Raw genomic sequence first — 6934 nt, 5'->3', positions numbered from 1 at the left:
CAAAACAGTAGATATAATGGAAAAAATTTCCTTCCAATAATTCTGTAAAGAGGGACAGGACCAAAACATATGTGTAAGGGAAGCTATTTCCAATTGACATTTATCACATATAGGATCGATATGAGAATAAAAGCGATGGAGTTTATCTTTAGACATATGAGCTCTATGAACAACTTTAAACTGTATTAGTGAATGTTTTGCACATAGAGAAGAAGAGTTTACCAGTCGCAGAATTTTATTCCAATTTTAGGGCCATGGTTTCAAATGGGCCATGAAGATTTCCCTCCTGAGGTCATGTCTTAGACCTCTTAGGTGACCTTGGATGGGGTTGTGAGCAATCTCCTACTGAGATCAGTGAGGTAATCTGACCGTTTCTCAATATAAGTGGCTTGGCGCTCAGCCTACAGTTACAATTCCTATCAGACCTCCACACAAGACGGATTCAGAAATGTGTATTTTCAGACTTCCTACTGTTCGTTGTTCTACACTTCACTTCAACCAAGACACAAGATGCTCCTGTTTATAAGGTACGGCACATGATATATTTTTCCTTTAAAAATGGACATAAATTATTTTTGAAAAAAATTTCATCGAAGATGCAAAACAAAGTATGAACTGGAAATCTGATTCAATGAATCAGATTTTGCTTTGATGACTTTGTAAATATTTTTGATTAAGGGAACAAACTGAATCTCAGGCTGCAAGGCAAGGACACATCTATCATCCAATTTGTTGATGCTCTCAATGCATTTATATAATAGCTTGAAAACGGGAAACACAAGGTTGAGGGAGGGAACTTTGCCATGTTTTAATCTCTTTCAGCATTATCTGTTAACTGTTAATGGAATGGATGCTGATGTTGCAAAGGAAGATGTTTCGCATCTGAGCTGCCTCCGAGAAGAATTCCTGCACTACTTACCAGAAATCAGCCGAGATGGACTGGCACTGGTGAGGAACCCTTTTCTTGTTTAAATCAACAAAGTCCTTGATCATCTTCAAGATGAACTCATTAACCTTCAGAACAATTCTGGATGCCTACATGTGTTTGAGAATTCATCTGTCTCTGTGTTTTGGCCAAAAATGACAAATAGGTACCCCAACATTACAAAGGAGTATCTTCAGAAGATCCTGCCCTTCATGACCACTTATCTTTGTAAATCAGGGTTTGCGATGTTGCTGCAGTTGAAGACAAAGGCATGAAACTACATTGAAGTGGTGGTAGAACTCGGGTGTGCCTTTATCTACAACAAAACTAAGGACGTGGAAACTAGTGAAGGAATATCAGCAACAGGGGTCTCATTAAAGTGGCTTGAGCTTTGATTTTGATTGGGAGATTTCATGTTTAGTTTTTATTTTCAGTGTATGCTTGCAGTGTTGTTTTTTGTTCTTTAAAAAGTTAAATAAATGCCAATTCTGTTCTTCTGAATAAATCAGCTATCTTTATAACTTTTTCCTTCTGAGGATGTGGTGATTTTTACATCCAAATGATTGAGATTATTCTTTCTTTTCACGTGTCCCTCATACATACACAAGGATTGATTACATTTTTATAGATAGTCAATTGGTGCCTTCTGTCAGTCTTTGTGATTATAAAACTATAACCATCTCTGATTATGCACCGTTGGTACTTTTGATTAAATTCCCTGATTTACCTCGAGGTGACAGTCATTAGCTTTTCAATACCATGTTGTTGTCAGACAAAGACTTTTTAAAATTTATTAAAGAACAGATTATTTTCTTATTGAAACAAATGTTTCAGAAGTCTCTAGTCTGGCTGTATGGGATACTTTTAAAGCTTACCTTAGAGGTCAAATAATTTATTACTTTGCTAATTTGAAAAAGAGAACTAACAGAGAATTAAAGGAATTGGTTGACAGATTAAAGGAAATCAATAGACAATATGCTTTATTCCCAAACCCAAATTTGTCTAAAGAAAGAGCTGAAATACTGAGAGATGTTAGAGGGATTAAAACTGAATGTGCATTAAGTAAAATTTGCTCAAATTGCCTTGGCAATAGCTAGAAAATGTATTGCTGTAACTTGGAAGTCGGGTACTGATCTGGGAATGGATAGGGCATGTAGAAGTTTGGAGTTGTATTCCACTGAGAAAATTACTTCTAATTTAAGAGATAACTCTCATATTTTGTGAAATATGGAGCCCATATTTACAAACTGTTAGTATTAAAATCTTGAACAGGTCTATTTGAATATTCATATGTTTAAAATTATCGGAAAGCAAAGTACTCCTGGTGTGGTTCCTCCCCATTTTTCTTTTTTTTTGGCTTTTAGTGGGTTGAGGGTATTTATAAGTGTTTTTTCTTTCTTTTGTACTTTTTAAAAAAACTTTCTTTTTATAAAATACCACATGTATTTGGATTAAGGTCGAAATATTGTGATATGTTTGCTAGGGGATTTACATTAAATAATATATTTTACAAAAGAAAGAGCTGAAAAACAATCTAAACACAATTTACTGCTAATGTACCCGATTGAAAAACAGGTGTTAAAAAGCGAGACAGTTTTATATATTCAGGGAAGGTTTTGGCTAATCAATTAAGGGAAGCTTCTGTTAGAAGGCAGATTACAAAAAATTTGTAAAAAGGGTGGGGATCTTGTAAAAAACCATAAAGAAATAAATGATGCATTTTAAGAATTTTACTCTAATTTGTACAAATCTGAATTTTCAGAGAATACCATTTCCATGGAAAACTTATTGAGCAAATTAAACATTCACAAGTTATCTTTGGAGAGTCGTACCTTTTTTGACAAACTGTTTACTACAGAAGAAATTTTCAAAGCTATTGGGTCTCCTGGTCCCGACAGCTGTCCTGTAGAATTTTTAAAATCTTTTATTCATTTAATAGCTCCCGTTTAAACAGTTCTTTCAAATTCTGTCAGTAAGGGAAGCCTCTCCAAATCTTTTCATGATGCTTTGATTTGTTTGATCAGACAGGTTTTATTAGGGGGGGGGGGGAGTGGCAAGATGGTGTAGAACCAAGACATGGGTTCTGTCTCTCCCTGGAAGGACTAATTAATAACTGAGTTATATAAACTGTTTAAAAGTTAAAATGTTAATTAGATGCATTATTAAGTGCTGGGGCTGAAAGAAATGAAGAAAGGAAAAGATCAGAAGCAGAAAAAATTAGTTATTAAAGTTGTTGAAAAAAGTGAAAAATCTGGGCCTACCGAGCAGAAGAAACACCAAGATCAATTAAGCTTGGAACTCAAGCCACAGAGGATTTCTCTGGATCAATTTGAAAGAAGATTGACATCCTCAGGGATCCAACTGATCAAAGATGGCGCTGACGTCAGCCAGGATGCTCTTGGAAGCAGCGCTGTCAGCGTGGCCGGGGGGGGACGGGGTTAGACGAGCGGGATCATGCAGGGGAGCAGGTAAGATAGTGATGTAGGCAGTGATTCAGCGCATGCCGACATGCCTGCAAGCGCCTGCTACTATGCAATGGGCATGTGCCCGATGTTGCATTTCCGTGAGGTCCTGGATCGATTTCGCGCCGTGGGGTGACCTGCTCCACGTCGAGCTGACGATGATGGCCCAACGCAGGATAGGGTTCAAATGCGCAGCATGGCGACTAGAGAGGATATTCTGGTACCTGAAGATGATGAAAAACAAATTGAATATCTGGATGAAGAAGATCAAGAATTGTTATTGATGGCAGCTGAAGCAATGGAAGGTAGGCGCAGAACTACAAAAATAGCTTCTCCTTTTAAATCTGTTACTTCACCTACTTCTAATCATTCACCTGGACCTGATGTGGTTACAATGTTTGAGGAGTTAACAAAACAGAATGAAAATATTATGACATATAACTACTGGTTTCATAATGTTGATGAACAAATTGTGGATGTGAAAAGTAAAATATCAGATGTGCGTGGAGAAATTGCAGCTATGAAAGAAGATTTTAATAAATGTTTGATTGTGGTGGATGAAGTTCAGGAAAGATGTAAGAATGTGGTAGATAGAATGGATCGAGTGGAAGAATCAGTATCTGGATGGGATATGCAAAAGAATTTGTTTATGCAAAAAATTGATTCTTTGGAAAATCAAAGTTGAAGGAATACTGTAAAGATAGTTGGACTTCCAGAGGTCTTTGAAGGTCAAGATCCTATAAAATATTTTCGTAAATGGATTCCAGTAATATTAGGGTTGGAAGCGTTTCCTGATGGATTGGAATTGGATAGGGCTCATCGAGCGTTAAGAAGAAAACCTTTTCCAGGATAACCTCCAAGAGCAGTTTTAATTGGATGTTTAAGATGTCAGGATTGTGAGACGATTTTGCGTCTTGCTGTTCAGAAAGCTCGAGTTGATCAGAATCCAATAATGCTTCAAGGTAATAGTCTTTTTTTTTATGTGGATTTAAGTCAGGAGGTTATACAGCGACGTAAAGAATTTAATCAAGCTAAAACAGTGTTGTGGAAGAAGGGTTATAGGGTGACATTTAAATAACCAGCTACTTTGAAAGTGTTTTATGGGCCATCTCAATTTCAATTTTTTGAGAAAGCTCAGGATGCTTTAACTTTTGGTAATTCTTTACCAGATAACAAGTTGAGTTTTGATCTTTCCAAGAAGCCAGCAATCAACGCTCCTAAAGTCAAGAATGGAAATGGGACCGAACTGCAGAAGATGGAGATGCTACAGTTGACTGATGTGGCGGAAGATATTATAAAGCAGTCTGGACAATAATTTTACGTGTCTTTCCAGGGAGAGGCAGGTGACCCTGCCGAATTCGAAGTCACCTGCCACTAGTGGTACCGACCACACCCGGTCGACAAGAAGAGTACTGCTTTACAGTTTGGGGTGGGGGGGAAGGAAGGGAAATTTTGTGTTCATATTTTTGTTTCTTGGGTTAGTTAATAAGAGGTGGGGGAGGTTTTTTTTTCTTTTTCCTTTTATTTCTTTTTTCTGGGGATTTTTATTAGTTTTACGAGGAGCCAGTTTTGATTGTAAGAGTACATTTTGCTAAGTGCCACTCTATAGGTGATAATGAATAATTTGAATTTTGCGACATTTAATGTTAAGGGCTTAAATCATTCGATAAAATGGAAACGAGTATTGGATTATATTAAAAAGTTGAAGGTGGATATAGCATTTTTGCAAGAAACTCATTTAACTGAGGAGGAACTTTTGAAATTGTAAAGAGATTGGGTAGGACATGTGATTGCTTCATCTTTTAATTCCAAGACTAGGGAGTAGCTATTTTGGTAAAGAAGAAAGTACCGTTTATTTTGGATTCTTTTTTTGTTAATGCTGGTAAGATTTTGGTGGTGAATTGTAAACATTTTTCTGAAGCTTGGACTTTGATGAATCTTTATGCGCCAAATGAGGATGATGAAATATTTATTATAGATGCTTTTTTAAAATTTGAACCAATTGAATGGAAGTATTTTAGTAGGAGGGGACTTTAACTGTTGCTTAGATCCTTTATTGGATAAATCTCCAAAGAATTTAAAGAGAACTAAAATAGCAAAGAGAATTATTGAGGTAATGAAAGATTTAAATTTGGTAGAAATATGGAGAAAATTGAATCCTACTGAAAAAGATTATTCTTTTTATTCTGCATGGCATAACTCATTTTCTAGAATTGATTTATTTTTAGTTTCAGCTCAATTGTAAGGTAGATTTATACAAGCTGAATATAAAAGTAGAGCATTATCTGATCATTTGTTGTTGTTGGTTTCCTGTTTGGGTAATGAGAAGGTAGGAAATACTTACTGTTGGAGATTTAATGAGATGTAATTAAAAAGACCTGAGTTTATTAAATATATTAGAGAGCAAATTACTTTCTATCTACAAATGAATCAAGATTCAGTTCAGAGTAAATTTGTTTTATGGGATACTTTAAAAGCATATTTGAGAGGTCAGATTATTAGTTATACAGCTAGAATTAAAAATCAATATTTGATTGAAAGTCAGAATTTAGAAAAAGAAATTGAAAAGTTATAAAAAGAATTTCAGAAGAATTCTACTGAAGATAATAAGATACATTTATCCAGGTTAAAATTACGATATAAAGTTTTGCAATCATATAAATATGAAAAAAAATTATTCAAAGATCAAAACAGCAGTATTATGAGTTGGGTGAAAAAAAGACAGGTTTTATTAAAAATAATTATTCATATTTTAATATTTGACATTTATTGAATATTATTTATTCACCATCATCTAAAACAACTGAATGTGTAATTTTCCTGGATGTGGAAAAGGCTTTTGATAGGGTAGAATGCCAGTATTTGTTTGAAACTTTAACAAGATTTAATTTTGGAGCAGGGTTTGTTTCCTGGATTATATTGATATCATTCTTCCATGGCTTCTGTCCTTACTAATAATCAGTGGTCCATTTCATTTAGCTTATACTGTGGTACTAGACTAATTTTGGAGCCATTGGCTATTACCTTACAGGAATCAGAGGGCAAAATAGGGATTTGGAGAGGGGGCAACGTTCATAAGGTCTCTTTGCATGTTGATGATTTCTGATACTATGAAGTCTGACCCCACCATGTTGTCATTATTGTTGCAGATTAGTTTTTTTTGTGGCTATAAATTGAATCTTCACAAGAGTGAACTATTACCTTTTAACATGTCCATGTTTATTTATAATAATATCCCATTGAAGGTAGTTAATTTTTTTAATGTACTTAGATGTTAAAAGTTATGAAGAATCACAAGGATTTATTTAAGTAAAATTTCATCCCCTTGATTAGCCAGGTGAAAGGATCATTGACTAAATAGTCACCTTCTAAATTAATGCCACTAAAATGAATGTCCTTCCCAAGTTACTTTATTTTAGTCAGGTTATCCCAACTTTAATACCAAATTTTTTTTGATTCTTTGGATTCCATTATTTCATCTTGTATCTGGCAAAACAAGAGTCTAAGATTGAATAAAATCTTCTTACAAAACACCAAAAGAGATGGA

The sequence above is a fragment of the Narcine bancroftii genome, chromosome 2, assembly GCF_036971445.1.
Source record: "Narcine bancroftii isolate sNarBan1 chromosome 2, sNarBan1.hap1, whole genome shotgun sequence".
Classification (NCBI taxonomy): Eukaryota; Metazoa; Chordata; class Chondrichthyes; order Torpediniformes; family Narcinidae; genus Narcine; species Narcine bancroftii.
The sequence above is the reverse complement of the archived record's forward strand: the minus strand, read 5'-3'. Positions refer to the sequence as shown.